Below are 18,073 nucleotides of genomic sequence, written 5' to 3'. Positions count from 1 at the left end.
TTACTGGTTGGCTGAAGGGCCTCTTTGGAGCTTCGGGACCTCAGATAGCTCAATGGTTGATAGCTGGAATCTTTTGTTTAATGTGTATGATTATTTCTACTTCCCTGGCAACTTGAGTCTCAGCAACTAGCATGTTCAAAATAAGGTGCGACTGATAACTTGCTGTCTCTCCAGGAACTTTCCCCCTATAATGGATGATAATATACAACAATGAGTTAGTATCCATGTTTGAGGAAGTACCTGAAGGTTTTAAGGTAGGTTGTTATTAAGTCCAAAACACAAGTTCAGCACTGTGTTCAACAAAAGATGCCCAAATCATTATTCTTCTTTAAATTCGAGGCCTATTCTGCCTATCCAGGTGTCAGACACTCTCTCTGTGTTCTCCAGAGCGGGAAATTACGTCAGTCTACCGTGTAACAATGTGGTTTATCCAGACTGCTCCTCAACTACATGGATCTATAACAGAGATGCATCTACTGGTACTATTGAAGAGGTCAATGGGGGGAGGTCAGAAAAGGAAAACAAACTAACAGACAGACAAATTCAGTGTTGGGTCTAACTTTTCTCTACATGTTAGTGATATCAAAGCTGAGTATGCTGGAGTCTACATTTTTAAAGAGAACCTTAAGAATGGGACAAAATGTGTAGTGGGTGAAGCTTTTTATTTGTTGATTCTAAATAGTGAGTATTACTGTTTGAATACATTACGTTTGGTATATTAGATGTATTTGTGACAGTAAACTATCTCCTTTTCTTTCACAGTCTCCCAGTCCACGTTAATGAAAGATACAATGCCTGATGGAACAGTGAAATGAACATGCCCCTGCTCAGCTATTATGGAAACTGTAACCCACTCATCATTAGTGGTGTTACTCTGAGCTGGGTGGATGAGACCAGTTAACACAATGCTCTCCCTGTGACATCTCTCTGACTGTGACACTCCAGAGGGAGGACAACAACAGGAAGCTGACGTGTCAGCTGACTGAAAGGGGATAAGTGAAGACCTCCATTGACTTCACATTCTCAGGTATGTGTTCCTGTTATGCTCCTATAATCTGAATAAAATCTGTAATGATATTAAAGTTGAATATCAAACCTGATACTTTCTCCTGATATCAGTGATTGGTGAACAAGCATACAGCTCTCTACTGTATTTGTCTGATGAAGAGTTATATAAAAGAGGATGTTCTTCTACTGATCTAGATATTAAAGACAAGGGCACTGAAGATGGTGATGTCATCACCACAGTCCCAGGTTTAAAAAAAACTCCATCAGTATGATGTGTGCAGATATACTGTAGTACACCTTCCATGTGCCATCTTGATATGTAGAAGTTAGCAACGTTTCTTAAATGTTGGGTCAGGGTTGGTACCTTTAGCGGCTTGAGACTGAGAATAGAAAATAGATGTATAGAATCAATCTTTAGGATGTTTTTAACATAAATCTTCAATAATGTTCCAACCGGAGAATTCCTTTGTCTTCAGAAATGCAATGGAATGCAGGTCGCTCTCACGTGAACGCGCGAGACTGAGCTCGTGGCTGCTGGCAGACCTCTGACTCAATCCCCTCTCATTCACCCCCACATCACAGTAGAACCATCAAACAAGGTTCTAAAGACTGTTGACATCTAGTGGAAGCCTTTGGAAGTGCAAGATGACCCCATAGACACTGTGTATTCGATAGGGTAAGAGTCGAATCTCAGATTTCCCACTTCCTGGTTGGATTTTTTCTCAGGTTTTTGCCTGCCATATGAGTTCTGTTATACTCACAGACATCATTCAAACAGTTTTTAGAAACTTCAGAGTGTTTTCTATCCAAATGTACTAATTATATGCATATTCTAGCTTTTATGGCAGAGTAGCAGGCAGTTTAATTTGGGCACACTTTTCATCCAAAATTCCCAATGCTGCCCCCTACCCTAGAGAAGTTAACTGCTAGGCTACCTTCCTAGACTACCTACCTACTGCTAAAGTAACTTACAAGTTCAGGTTTTTTACTTTGCAGTTCACACTCATCCTGTGGACATTTATGCTTGTCTGTGATGCCTAATACCACTACTCCATGTTTAAGATGTTATATAACTCTAAAGTTATTTAGTGGATGGTCTGAACAATCAAAGTAATCTATTAGGCATGAATTAAAACACTCAGCTAGATCGTTGGTGTTCAGACAGAGGAGAAGTCGTAGAGGTGTTTGGCTGATGGATATTGGTCCTCAACATCCTCTATTGACCGGTGTGTGATGCAAACTTTACTTTCATTTAAATCAATCTAAATGATTGACTGTGTTTAATCCCTGTCTGTCTCATTGTCCAGGTACCAGTAATGCTGTTAAGTTGCCCATCAGTCACATCATGCTCTTTGTGACACTGACCATCATGGCTGCCATAGTCACTATTCACACAAGGAGGATCCGCCCACCCAAGGCTCTGCCCCCACAAGCAGGAGAGGGTCACAGGCATTGGTCCAGTTCCATTTAGGCTCCTAACTCCTCCCACATCATCAGAGTTCACAGATCTGAAAGGACTGTATAGACCTAAACATTATGAATGGTTCCATCAATCCATAGAACATATGGAGAACACAACACATTACATTCACATATTCTGATCTTCAGCTGTGTGAACTGAAATGGAATCAGGTCATAAATAGTCCTTTGACGTAGTCATCTTGTCCATCTAATCCCCTATTAACTAGTTCATCTTTATGATCTGCTATAGAATGAATGGTGAGACATGTTGTCTGATGTGTTGTTTTGTTCTCTGTATAGAAGAAGCCTCTGGTATTGAGATTCATGTCCTGGAGGAATGACCCCTTGTTCCTCACTCTTCTCCCTGTGCTGGACTAAGACTTTCAAACTGTCTGTGGTTTTATTGATTAAGAGGGCATTATACATGTTTTTTAAAGCTGATGTTCATCTATGATAGAGTAGAGTGTGTTGGAAGATGTATTTATAGTTGTATTTTCAACTTTTAGTATCTTTAGTATCTATTTAACATATTTGTTGTTGCATGCAGTAGGGGTGATGACATCACTGAAGCAACACATGGTCTATGTGAATGATAAGTTTGTTTTCCCCCCTGTCCATTATGAAGGAAGTCAGCAAAGAGACATTCAGATTTTGTTTATCCATATGTTTTTTCCCCTGTCCATTATGAAGGAAGTCAGCAAAGAGACATTCAGATTTTGTTTATCCATATGTTTTTTCCCCCTGTCCATTATGAAGGAAGTCAGCAAAGAGACATTCAGATTTTGTTTATCCATATGTTTTTTCCCCTGTCCATTATGAAGGAAGTCAGCAAAGAGACATTCAGATTTTGTTTATCCATATGTTTTTTCCCCCTGTCCATTATGAAGGAAGTCAGCAAAGAGACATTCAGATTTTGTTTATCCATATGTTTTTTCCCCTGTCCATTATGAAGGAAGTCAGCAAAGAGACATTCAGATTTTGTTTATCCATATGTTTTTCCCCTGTCCATTATGAAGGAAGTCAGCAAAGAGACATTCAGATTTTGTTTATCCATATGTTTTTTCCCCTGTCCATTATGAAGGAAGTCAGCAAAGAGACATTCAGATTTTGTTTATCCATATGTTTTTTCCCCTGTCCATTATGAAGGAAGTCAGCAAAAGAGACATTCAGATTTTGTTTATCCATATGTTTTTTCCCCTGTCCATTATGAAGGAAGTCAGCAAAGAGACATTCAGATTTTGTTTATCCATATGTTTTTTCCCCTGTCCATTATGAAGGAAGTCAGCGAAGAGACATTCAGATTTTGTTTATCCATATGTTTTTTCCCCTGTCCATTATGAAGGAAGTCAGCAGAGACATTCAGATTTTGTTTATCCATATGTTTTTCCCCCCTGTCCATTATGAAGGAAGTCAGTAAAGAGACATTCAGATTTTGTTTATCCATATGTTTTTCCCCCTGTCCATTATGAAGGAAGTCAGCAAAGAGACATTCAGATTTTGTTTATCCATATGTTTTTTCCCCTGTCCATTATGAAGGAAGTCAGCAAAGAGACATTCAGATTTTGTTTATCCATATGTTTTTTCCCCTGTCCATTATGAAGGAAGTCAGCAAAGAGACATTCAGATTTTGTTTATCCATATGTTTTTTCCCCCTGTCCATTATGAAGGAAGTCAGCAAAGAGACATTCAGATTTTGTTTATCCATATGTTTTTTCCCCTGTCCATTATGAAGGAAGTCAGCAGAGACATTCAGATTTTGTTTATCCATATGTTTTTTCCCCTGTCCATTATGAAGGAAGTCAGCAAAGAGACATTCAGATTTTGTTTATCCATGTTTTTTCCCCTGTCCATTTCGAAGGAAGTCAGCAAAGAGACATTCAGATTTTGTTTATCCATATGTTTTTTCCCCCTGTCCATTATGAAGGAAGTCAGCAAAGAGACATTCAGATTTTGTTTATCCATATGTTTTTTCCCCTGTCCATTATGAAGGAAGTCAGCAAAGAGACATTCAGATTTTGTTTATCCATATGTTTTTTCCCCTGTCCATTATGAAGGAAGTCAGCAAAAGAGACATTCAGATTTTGTTTATCCATATGTTTTTTCCCCTGTCCATTATGAAGGAAGTCAGCAAAAGAGACATTCAGATTTTGTTTATCCATATGTTTTTTCCCTGTCCATTATGAAGGAAGTCAGCAAAGAGACATTCAGATTTTGTTTATCCATATGTTTTTCCCCTGTCCATTATGAAGGAAGTCAGCAAAAGAGACATTCAGATTTTGTTTATCCATATGTTTTTCCCCTGTCCATTATGAAGGAAGTCAGCAAAGAGACATTCAGATTTTGTTTATCCATATGTTTTTCCCCTGTCCATTATGAAGGAAGTCAGCAAAGAGACATTCAGATTTTGTTTATCCATATGTTTTTCCCTGTCCATTATGAAGGAAGTCAGCAAAGAGACATTCAGATTTTGTTTATCCATGTTTTTCCCCTGTCCATTTATGAAGGAAGTCAGCAAAGAGACATTCAGATTTTGTTTATCCATATGTTTTTTCCCCCTGTCCATTATGAAGGAAGTCAGCAAAGAGACATTCAGATTTTGTTTATCCATATGTTTTTCCCCTGTCCATTATGAAGGAAGTCAGCAAAGAGACATTCAGATTTTGTTTATCCATATGTTTTTCCCCTGTCCATTATGAAGGAAGTCAGCAAAGAGACATTCAGATTTTGTTTATCCATATGTTTTTCCCCTGTCCATTATGAAGGAAGTCAGCAAAGAGACATTCAGATTTTGTTTATCCATATGTTTTTTCCCCTGTCCATTATGAAGGAAGTCAGCAAAGAGACATTCAGATTTTGTTTATCCATATGTTTTTCCCTGTCCATTATGAAGGAAGTCAGCAAAGAGACATTCAGATTTTGTTTATCCATATGTTTTTCCCCTGTCCATTATGAAGGAAGTCAGCAAAGAGACATTCAGATTTTGTTTATCCATATGTTTTTCCCCTGTCCATTATGAAGGAAGTCAGCAAAGAGACATTCAGATTTTGTTTATCCATATGTTTTTCCCCTGTCCATTATGAAGGAAGTCAGCAAAGAGACATTCAGATTTTGTTTATCCATATGTTTTTTCCCCTGTCCATTATGAAGGAAGTCAGCAAAGAGACATTCAGATTTTGTTTATCCATATGTTTTTTCCCCTGTCCATTATGAAGGAAGTCAGCAGAGACATTCAGATTTTGTTTATCCATATGTTTTTCCCCCTGTCCATTATGAAGGAAGTCAGCAAAGAGACATTCAGATTTTGTTTATCCATATGTTTTTTTGTCCATTATGAAGGAAGTCAGCAAAGAGACATTCAGATTTTGTTTATCCATATGTTTTTTCCCCTGTCCATTATGAAGGAAGTCAGCAAAGAGACATTCAGATTTTGTTTATCCATATGTTTTTCCCCCCTGTCCATTATGAAGGAAGTCAGCAAAGAGACATTCAGATTTTGTTTATCCATATGTTTTTTCCCCTGTCCATTATGAAGGAAGTCAGCAAAGAGACATTCAGATTTTGTTTATCCATATGTTTTTCCCCCCTGTCCATTATGAAGGAAGTCAGCAAAGAGACATTCAGATTTTGTTTATCCATATGTTTTTTCCCCTGTCCATTATGAAGGAAGTCAGCAAAGAGACATTCAGATTTTGTTTATCCATATGTTTTTTCCCCTGTCCATTATGAAGGAAGTCAGCAAAGAGACATTCAGATTTTGTTTATCCATATGTTTTTTCCCCTGTCCATTATGAAGGAAGTCAGCAAAGAGACATTCAGATTTTGTTTATCCATATGTTTTTTCCCCTGTCCATTATGAAGGAAGTCAGCAAAGAGACATTCAGATTTTGTTTATCCATATGTTTTTCCCCCTGTCCATTATGAAGGAAGTCAGCAGAGACATTCAGATTTTGTTTATCCATATGTTTTTCCCCCTGTCCATTATGAAGGAAGTCAGCAAAGAGACATTCAGATTTTGTTTATCCATATGTTTTTTCCCCTGTCCATTATGAAGGAAGTCAGCAAAGAGACATTCAGATTTTGTTTATCCATATGTTTTTTCCCCTGTCCATTATGAAGGAAGTCAGCAAAGAGACATTCAGATTTTGTTTATCCATATGTTTTTTCCCCTGTCCATTATGAAGGAAGTCAGCAGAGACATTCAGATTTTGTTTATCCATATGTTTTTCCCCCTGTCCATTTATGAAGGAAGTCAGCAAAGAGACATTCAGATTTTGTTTATCCATATGTTTTTTCCCCTGTCCATTATGAAGGAAGTCAGCAAAGAGACATTCAGATTTTGTTTATCCATATGTTTTTCCCCCTGTCCATTATGAAGGAAGTCAGCAAAGAGACATTCAGATTTTGTTTATCCATATGTTTTTCCCCCTGTCCATTATGAAGGAAGTCAGCAAAGAGACATTCAGATTTTGTTTATCCATATGTTTTTCCCCTGTCCATTATGAAGGAAGTCAGCAAAGAGACATTCAGATTTTGTTTATCCATATGTTTTTTCCCCTGTCCATTTGAAGGAAGTCAGCAAAGAGACATTCAGATTTTGTTTATCCATATGTTTTTCCCCTGTCCATTATGAAGGAAGTCAGCAAAGAGACATTCAGATTTTGTTTATCCATATGTTTTTTCCCCTGTCCATTATGAAGGAAGTCAGCAAAGAGACATTCAGATTTTGTTTATCCATATGTTTTTTCCCCTGTCCATTATGAAGGAAGTCAGCAGAGACATTCAGATTTTGTTTATCCATATGTTTTTTCCCCTGTCCATTATGAAGGAAGTCAGCAAAGAGACATTCAGATTTTGTTTATCCATATGTTTTTTTCCCCTGTCCATTATGAAGGAAGTCAGCAAAGAGACATTCAGATTTTGTTTATCCATATGTTTTTCCCCTGTCCATTATGAAGGAAGTCAGCAGAGACATTCAGATTTTGTTTATCCATATGTTTTTTCCCCTGTCCATTATGAAGGAAGTCAGCAAAGAGACATTCAGATTTTGTTTATCCATATGTTTTCCCCTGTCCATTATGAAGGAAGTCAGCAAAGAGACATTCAGATTTTGTTTATCCATATGTTTTTCCCCTGTCCATTATGAAGGAAGTCAGCAGACATTCAGATTTTGACATTCAGATTTTGTTTATCCATATGTTTTTTCCCCTGTCCATTATGAAGGAAGTCAGCAAAGAGACATTCAGATTTTGTTTATCCATATGTTTTTTCCCCTGTCCATTATGAAGGAAGTCAGCAAAGAGACATTCAGATTTTGTTTATCCATATGTTTTTTCCCTGTCCATTATGAAGGAAGTCAGCAAAGAGACATTCAGATTTTGTTTATCCATATGTTTTTCCCCTGTCCATTATGAATGAAGGAAGTCAGCAAAGAGACATTCAGATTTTGTTTATCCATATGTTTTTCCCCTGTCCATTATGAAGGAAGTCAGCAAAGAGACATTCAGATTTTGTTTATCCATATGTTTTTTCCCTGTCCATTATGAAGGAAGTCAGCAAGAGACATTCAGATTTTGTTTATCCATATGTTTTTCCCCTGTCCATTATGAAGGAAGTCAGCAAAGAGACATTCAGATTTTGTTTATCCATATGTTTTTCCCCTGTCCATTATGAAGGAAGTCAGCAAAGAGACATTCAGATTTTGTTTATCCATATGTTTTTCCCCTGTCCATTATGAAGGAAGTCAGCAAAGAGACATTCAGATTTTGTTTATCCATATGTTTTTTCCCCTGTCCATTATGAAGGAAGTCAGCAAAGAGACATTCAGATTTTGTTTATCCATATGTTTTTTCCCCTGTCCATTATGAAGGAAGTCAGCAAAGAGACATTCAGATTTTGTTTATCCATATGTTTTTTCCCCTGTCCATTATGAAGGAAGTCAGCAAAGAGACATTCAGATTTTGTTTATCCATATGTTTTTCCCTGTCCATTATGAAGGAAGTCAGCAAAGAGACATTCAGATTTTGTTTATCCATATGTTTTTTCCCCTGTCCATTATGAAGGAAGTCAGCAAAGAGACATTCAGATTTTGTTTATCCATATGTTTTTTCCCCTGTCCATTATGAAGGAAGTCAGCAAAGAGACATTCAGATTTTGTTTATCCATATGTTTTTCCCCCCTGTCCATTATGAAGGAAGTCAGCAAAGAGACATTCAGATTTTGTTTATCCATATGTTTTTTCCCCTGTCCATTATGAAGGAAGTCAGCAAAGAGACATTCAGATTTTGTTTATCCATATGTTTTTTCCCCTGTCCATTATGAAGGAAGTCAGCAAAGAGACATTCAGATTTTGTTTATCCATATGTTTTTCCCCTGTCCATTATGAAGGAAGTCAGCAAAGAGACATTCAGATTTTGTTTATCCATATGTTTTTCCCCTGTCCATTATGAAGGAAGTCAGCAAAGAGACATTCAGATTTTGTTTATCCATATGTTTTTTCCCCTGTCCATTATGAAGGAAGTCAGCAAAGAGACATTCAGATTTTGTTTATCCATATGTTTTTTCCCCTGTCCATTATGAAGGAAGTCAGCAAAGAGACATTCAGATTTTGTTTATCCATATGTTTTTTCCCTGTCCATTATGAAGGAAGTCAGCAAAGAGACATTCAGATTTTGTTTATCCATATGTTTTTCCCCTGTCCATTATGAAGGAAGTCAGCAAAGAGACATTCAGATTTTGTTTATCCATATGTTTTTCCCCTGTCCATTATGAAGGAAGTCAGCAAAGAGACATTCAGATTTTGTTTATCCATATGTTTTTCCCCTGTCCATTATGAAGGAAGTCAGCAAAGAGACATTCAGATTTTGTTTATCCATATGTTTTTCCCCTGTCCATTATGAAGGAAGTCAGCAAAGAGACATTCAGATTTTGTTTATCCATATGTTTTTCCCCTGTCCATTATGAAGGAAGTCAGCAGAGACATTCAGATTTTGTTTATCCATATGTTTTTCCCCTGTCCATTATGAAGGAAGTCAGCAAAGAGACATTCAGATTTTGTTTATCCATATGTTTTTTCCCCTGTCCATTATGAAGGAAGTCAGCAAAGAGACATTCAGATTTTGTTTATCCATATGTTTTTCCCCTGTCCATTATGAAGGAAGTCAGCAAAGAGACATTCAGATTTTGTTTATCCATATGTTTTTCCCCTGTCCATTATGAAGGAAGTCAGCAAAGAGACATTCAGATTTTGTTTATCCATATGTTTTTCCCCTGTCCATTATGAAGGAAGTCAGCAAAGAGACATTCAGATTTTGTTTATCCATATGTTTTCCCCCTGTCCATTATGAAGGAAGTCAGCAGAGACATTCAGATTTTGTTTATCCATATGTTTTCCCCCTGTCCATTATGAAAAGTCAGCAAAGAGACATTCAGATTTTGTTTATCCATATGTTTTTCCCCTGTCCATTATGAAGGAAGTCAGCAAAGAGACATTCAGATTTTGTTTATCCATATGTTTTTTCCCCTGTCCATTATGAAGGAAGTCAGCAAGAGACATTCAGATTTTGTTTATCCATATGTTTTTCCCCTGTCCATTATGAAGGAAGTCAGCAAAGAGACATTCAGATTTTGTTTATCCATATGTTTTTCCCCTGTCCATTATGAAGGAAGTCAGCAAAGAGACATTCAGATTTTGTTTATCCATATGTTTTTCCCCTGTCCATTATGAAGGAAGTCAGCAGAGACATTCAGATTTTGTTTATCCATATGTTTTTCCCCTGTCCATTATGAAGGAAGTCAGCAAAGAGACATTCAGATTTTGTTTATCCATATGTTTTTCCCCTGTCCATTATGAAGGAAGTCAGCAAAGAGACATTCAGATTTTGTTTATCCATATGTTTTTTCCCCTGTCCATTATGAAGGAAGTCAGCAAAGAGACATTCAGATTTTGTTTATCCATATGTTTTTCCCCTGTCCATTATGAAGGAAGTCAGCAAAGAGACATTCAGATTTTGTTTATTATGTTTTTTCCCCTGTCCATTATGAAGGAAGTCAGCAAAGAGACATTCAGATTTTGTTTATCCATATGTTTTTTCCCCTGTCCATTATGAAGGAAGTCAGCAAAGAGACATTCAGATTTTGTTTATCCATATGTTTTTCCCCTGTCCATTATGAAGGAAGTCAGCAAAGAGACATTCAGATTTTGTTTATCCATATGTTTTCCCCCTGTCCATTATGAAGGAAGTCAGCAAAGAGACATTCAGATTTTGTTTATCCATATGTTTTTCCCCTGTCCATTATGAAGGAAGTCAGCAAAGAGACATTCAGATTTTGTTTATCCATATGTTTTTCCCCCTGTCCATTATGAAGGAAGTCAGCAGAGACATTCAGATTTTGTTTATCCATATGTTTTTCCCCCTGTCCATTATGAAGAAAGTCAGCAAAGAGACATTCAGATTTTGTTTATCCATATGTTTTTTCCCCTGTCCATTATGAAGGAAGTCAGCAAAGAGACATTCAGATTTTGTTTATCCATATGTTTTTTCCCCTGTCCATTATGAAGGAAGTCAGCAGAGACATTCAGATTTTGTTTATCCATATGTTTTTTCCCCTGTCCATTATGAAGGAAGTCAGCAAAGAGACATTCAGATTTTGTTTATCCATATGTTTTTTCCCCCTGTCCATTATGAAGGAAGTCAGCAAAGAGACATTCAGATTTTGTTTATCCATATGTTTTTCCCCTGTCCATTATGAAGGAAGTCAGCAAAGAGACATTCAGATTTTGTTTATCCATATGTTTTTCCCCCCCGTCCATTATGAAGGAAGTCAGCAAAGAGACATTCAGATTTTGTTTATCCATATGTTTTTCCCCCTGTCCATTATGAAGGAAGTCAGCAAAGCGACATTCAGATTTTGTTTATCCATATGTTTTTCCCCTGTCCATTATGAAGGAAGTCAGCAAAGAGACATTCAGATTTTGTTTATCCATATGTTTTTTCCCCTGTCCATTATGAAGGAAGTCAGCAAAGAGACATTCAGATTTTGTTTATCCATATGTTTTTTCCCCTGTCCATTATGAAGGAAGTCAGCAAAGAGACATTCAGATTTTGTTTATCCATATGTTTTTTCCCCTGTCCATTATGAAGGAAGTCAGCAAAGAGACATTCAGATTTTGTTTATCCATATGTTTTTTCCCCTGTCCATTATGAAGGAAGTCAGCAAAGAGACATTCAGATTTTGTTTATCCATATGTTTTTTCCCCTGTCCATTATGAAGGAAGTCAGCAGAGACATTCAGATTTTGTTCATCCATATGTTTTTCCCCCTGTCCATTATGAAGGAAGTCAGCAAAGAGACATTCAGATTTTGTTTATGCATATGTTTTTCCCCCTGTCCATTATGAAGGAAGTCAGCAAAGAGACATTCAGATTTTGTTTATCCATATGTTTTTTCCCCCTGTCCATTATGAAGGAAGTCAGCAGAGACATTCAGATTTTGTTTATCCATATGTTTTTTCCCCTGTCCATTATGAAGGAAGTCAGCAAAGAGACATTCAGATTTTGTTTATCCATATGTTTTTCCCCCTGTCCATTATGAAGGAAGTCAGCAGAGACATTCAGATTTTGTTTATCCATATGTTTTTCCCCCTGTCCATTATGAAGAAAGTCAGCAAAGAGACATTCAGATTTTGTTTATCCATATGTTTTTTCCCCCTGTCCATTATGAAGGAAGTCAGCAGAGACATTCAGATTTTGTTTATCCATATGTTTTTTCCCCTGTCCATTATGAAGGAAGTCAGCAAAGAGACATTCAGATTTTGTTTATCCATATGTTTTTCCCCCTGTCCATTATGAAGGAAGTCAGCAAAGAGACATTCAGATTTTGTTTATCCATATGTTTTTTCCCCTGTCCATTATGAAGGAAGTCAGCAGAGACATTCAGATTTTGTTCATCCATATGTTTTTCCCCCTGTCCATTATGAAGGAAGTCAGCAAAGAGACATTCAGATTTTGTTTATCCATATGTTTTTCCCCCTGTCCATTATGAAGGAAGTCAGCAAAGAGACATTCAGATTTTGTTTATCCTTGTGTTTTTTCCCCCTGTCCATTATGAAGGAAGTCAGCAGAGACATTCAGATTTTGTTTATCCATATGTTTTTTCCCCTGTCCATTATGAAGGAAGTCAGCAAAGAGACATTCAGATTTTGTTTATCCATATGTTTTTCCCCCTGTCCATTATGAAGGAAGTCAGCAGAGACATTCAGATTTTGTTTATCCATATGTTTTTCCCCCTGTCCATTATGAAGAAAGTCAGCAAAGAGACATTCAGATTTTGTTTATCCATATGTTTTTTCCCCTGTCCATTATGAAGGAAGTCAGCAAAGAGACATTCAGATTTTGTTTATCCATATGTTTTTCCCCCTGTCCATTATGAAGGAAGTCAGCAGAGACATTCAGATTTTGTTTATCCATATGTTTTTTCCCCCTGTCCATTATGAAGGAAGTCAGCAAAGAGACATTCAGATTTTGTTTATCCATATGTTTTTTCCCCTGTCCATTATGAAGGAAGTCAGCAAAGAGACATTCAGATTTTGTTTATCCATATGTTTTTCCCCCTGTCCATTATGAAGAAAGTCAGCAAAGAGACATTCAGATTTTGTTTATCCATATGTTTTTTCCTAACCTTTTTTTTTTTTATGAACACAATGCTTTTCTAACGTTTAAATTAATGTATGAAACAGTTTTTAAATAAACGATTAAAAATGTATTATGTCTAACTCTTTGTCAGTACAGTACAGAGGTGTTTTTTTTACTATACACTTCCACAATACAGTAGCCTACACAGTTTTTAGTTTTTTCACCTTTACCTGCTGCTGAATTTCATGTCGGCCTGGTGGAGCGTTCCTGGCCACTAGGGGCCCCCCGAAACCAATTTAAAAAGTAAACCCAGTGTCTCAACATACTGTTGAGAGTTAGAATAGTAGAATACACAAGGTGAAAGTTTGACATTTTAGTTGTGCATCAGCAGTTTTTCTCTTCTTATGTTAGTCAATGACAGTCACTAAATTTGCCATGTCAGCTAACAATTTTTAGATTTGTAAATGAGTCTAGCTAGCTTTCTAATCTTGTAGTAATCATGTCCAAATACCGACTGGGCACGCAGGGCACATGCCAGGGGGCCCTGACCTCCAGGGGGCTTGTATTGACTTTGTTAGTCATTCTTACTCAGATATCATTAACATGTCATGAGTCATGGCAAAATGTGCAGAATTGTCTTTAAAAATGCAAAAATGAATCTCTGCCCCATGGAAACATTTGTAGAATTGCATGACATTTTTTATAAAATAGCAACATCTTGTCTCTGCCCCATGACAAAATGTATGCAACGGCCAAAATCTTGTTTAAAAACTGGAACATTTACTCTACACCCATGGCAAAATGTGTAGAATTGCAGGAAATAACTTTAATAAGTTAATGTTTCTATTCACCTTCAAGAGGGTGGCAATAGGCTAGACATATATATACAGTGGGGCAAAAAAGTATTTAGTCAGCCACCAATTGTGCAAGTTCTCCCACTTAAAAAGATGAGAGAGGCCTGTAATTTTCATCATAGGTACACTTCAACTATGACAGACAAAATGAGGGAAAAAATCCAGAAAATCACATTGTAGGATTTTTAATGAATTTATTTGCTAATTTATTTCTGTTTTTAGAGGGAGAGAAACCAAAAGCCCACCGTGCCTATTTTTTGGACAAGGACATCATGGCCGGCCAAACCCCCCTCTATTCCACTGTCAAGTAACCTCAGGGAGACAAGACATAAGGAGAGACAGAGAACCCTGCTGACCCCAGCTCCATCTACTACACTGTCAACTAACCTCAGGGAGCCAAGACATAAGGAGAGACAGAGAACCCTGCTGACCCCAGCTCCCTCTACAACACTGTCACCTAACCTCTGTTGTTTAACCTTTATTTAACTAGGCAAGTCAGTTAAAAACAAATTCTTATTTACAATGACGGCCTACCCAGGCCAAACCCTAACCCAGACACATCTTGGCCAATTGTGCGCTGCCCTATGGGACTCTATGGGTCTGTAGTGATGCCTCTATCACTGAGATGCAGTGCCTTAGACCACTCAGCGCAGCGGTTAAATGTATCATTTAACTTGTTAACTTGACTGAGAACACATTATCATTTACAGCAACAACCTGAGAAATAGTTACAGGAGAGATGAATGAGCCAATTGGAAGCTGGGGATGATTAGGTGGCTACAGAATGATGGTCAGATTGGGAGTGTAGCCAGGATACCAGAGTTAACACCCCTACTCTTACAGTATCTTTAGTGACCACAGAGAGTCAGGACACTTGTTTAAACATCCCGATTGAAAGGCAGCACTCTACACAGGGCAATGTCCCCAATCACTGACCTGGGATATTTTAGGACAACTAGACACTCTAATCTACTTGTCCTCTTGCTCAGTTGTGCACCGGGGCCTCCCACTTCTCTTTCTATTCTGGTTAGAGCCACTTTGCGCTACTCTGTGAAGGGAGTAGTACACAGCGTTGCATGAGATCTTCAGTTTCTTGGCAATTTCTCGCATGGAATAGCCTTCCTACAAGAATAGACTGACGAGTTTCAGAAGAAAGTTCTTTGTTTCTGACCATTTTGAGCCTGTAATCGAACCCACAATTGCTGATGCTCCAGATACTCAACTAGCCTAAAGAAGGCCAGATATATTGCTTCTTTAATCAGCAAAACAGCTTTCAGCTGTACTAACATAATTGCAAAAGGGTTTTCTAATGATCAATTAGCCTTTTAAAATTATAAACTTGAATTAGCTAACACAACGTGCCATTGGAACACAGGAGTGATGGTTGCTGATAATGTACACCTATGTAGATATTCCATTTAAAAAATCTGCCTTTTCTTGCTACAATAGTCATTTACAACATTAACAACGTCTACACTGTATTTCTGATCAATTTGATGTTATTTTAATGGACCAAAAATGTGCTTTTCTTTCAAAAACAAGGACATTTCTAAGTGACCCCAAACTTTTGAATGGTAGTGTATATATACCCTAGAAAGCTGATGCTATGTGTTCGCCACTCCCTAGTAGGAGCAGTCCTCCATAGAAATGAATGGAATTCTACAGTATTTTCAATTAAAAGTTTCAAGGACGAAATGACATGTATTTAAGTATTTTTTTGTTGTAGTAAGGACAGTAACATTAGTACAAAAAATAAATACTTTAAGGAAAATATTTTAGCTCACATAATATACATTAAAAGTATGCATAAAGGTGCCTGTAATAGAATAAATGGGTAAAAAAAAACAAATGAAGACATTAATAAATGCATTTCTATAGCTTCCAAAATATTTTACAATTGAGGAGGAGTGCCAAGATTGCTGCCTGTGGCTTCAATACAGCACCCCTGTCCGTCATCCAGGGTTTGCACTCATCATCGTCTTAATACAGCACCCCTGTCCGTCATCCAGGGTTTGCACTCATCATCGTCTTAATACAGCACCCCTGTCCGTCATCCAGGGTTTGCACTCATCATCGTCTTAATACAGCACCCCTGTCCGTCATCCAGGGTTTGCACTCATCATCGTCTTAATACAGCACCCCTGTCCGTCATCCAGGGTTTGCACTCATCCACGTCTTAACAAACACCCACCATGAAGCCCATTAGATTTGCCTGACATCAGACAAACTAAGGGAAGAGAATACCCCCACCAACTTAGGTTAGGAAGTAAAAGTAACTTGCAACAAACCAAAAAATGGAGACACAAGAAAAAAGAAAGGAAGAGCTAAACAGCTGTGTAGCCGTGCTGAAGCTCTTACTTCCCCTTACTTACACTTACTTCCCCTTCGTATATTGATGACGTCTATGAGTGTGCAATGTGTCTGTTTGTTTTTCTTTTTAGATACGTGATGATAGACCACCACCACAATCTTTAAATCTATGTTAAGGCCAGCTTGTAAAGCAACATCATACCAAGTGGTTAATGGACCACACACGCCATTCCGTATTCTCAGTAACTCAAAGAACCAACTTGTGCAATCCAAGTTCTGTTTCTAGTCGACATGACAGGATCATGCTGAATCATCCTTGATGATTTATTAAATCACATTGGTTGTGATCATTCATCCACAATTAAAGTGCTGATGTAGCCATCCTTTTGATGTAGCCATCCTTTTGATGTAGCCATCCTTTTGATGTATCCATCCTTTAGATGTAGCCATCCTTTTGATGTAGCCATCCTTTTGATGTAGCCATCCTTTTGATGTAGCCATCCTTTTGATGTAGCCATCCATTACATTACATTTACATTTAAGTCATTTAGCAGACGCTCTTATCCAGAGCGACTTACAAATTGGTGCATTCACCTTATGACATCCAGTGGAACAGTAGTGCATCTAAATCTTTTAAGGGGGTGAGAGGGATTACTTTATCCTATCCTAGGTATTCCTTAAAGAGGTGGGGTTTCAGGTGTCTCCGGAAGGTGGTGATTGACTCCGCTGTCCTGGCGTCGTGAGGGAGTTTGTTCCACCATTGGGGGCCAGAGCAGCGAACAGTTTTGACTGGGCTGAGCGGGAACTGTACTTCCTCAGTGGTAGGGAGGCGAGCAGGCCAGAGGTGGATGAACGCAGTGCCCTTGTTTGGGTGTAGGGCCTGATCAGAGCCTGGAGGTACTGAGGTGCCGTTCCCCTCACAGCTCCGTAGGCAAGCACAATGGTCTTGTAGCGGATGCGAGCTTCAACTGGAAGCCAGTGGAGAGAGCGGAGGAGCGGGGTGACGTGAGAGAACTTGGGAAGGTTGAACACCAGACGGGCTGCGGCGTTCTGGATGAGTTGTAGGGGTTTAATGGCACAGGCAGGGAGCCCAGCCAACAGCGAGTTGCAGTAATCCAGACGGGAGATGACAAGTGCCTGGATTAGGACCTGCGCCGCTTCCTGTGTGAGGCAGGGTCGTACTCTGCGGATGTTGTAGAGCATGAACCTACAGAAACGGGCCACCGCCTTGATGTTAGTTGAGAACGACAGGGTGTTGTCCAGGATCACGCCAAGGTTCTTAGCGCTCTGGGAGGAGGACACAATGGAGTTGTCAACCGTGATGGCGAGATCATGGAACGGGCAGTCCTTCCCCGGGAGGAAGAGCAGCTCCGTCTTGCCGAGGTTCAGCTTGAGGTGGTGATCCGTCATCCACACTGATATGTCTGCCAGACATGCAGAGATGCGATTCGCCACCTGGTCATCAGAAGGGGGAAAGGAGAAGATTAATTGTGTGTCGTCTGCATAGCAATGATAGGAGAGACCATGTGAGGTTATGACAGAGCCAAGTGACTTGGTGTATAGCGAGAATAGGAGAGGGCCTAGAACAGAGCCCTGGGGGACGCCAGTGGTGAGAGCGCGTGGTGAGGAGACTAGCTGGCTAGCTGCAGGGCAGATAGCAGTGTAGACTGCGTTAGGACGACGAAATACGATAATTACGCAATTATCTATGATACAAAGACGGCTATGTAGCTAGCTAAGAAGAAATTGCTAAGATTAGACAAATCAAACCGTTGTACTATAATGAAATGTAATGAAATGTAATACTACC

The sequence above is a fragment of the Oncorhynchus nerka genome, linkage group LG13 (assembly GCF_034236695.1).
Source record: "Oncorhynchus nerka isolate Pitt River linkage group LG13, Oner_Uvic_2.0, whole genome shotgun sequence".
NCBI classification, from domain to species: domain Eukaryota; kingdom Metazoa; phylum Chordata; class Actinopteri; order Salmoniformes; family Salmonidae; genus Oncorhynchus; species Oncorhynchus nerka.
The sequence above is the reverse complement of the archived record's forward strand: the minus strand, read 5'-3'. Positions refer to the sequence as shown.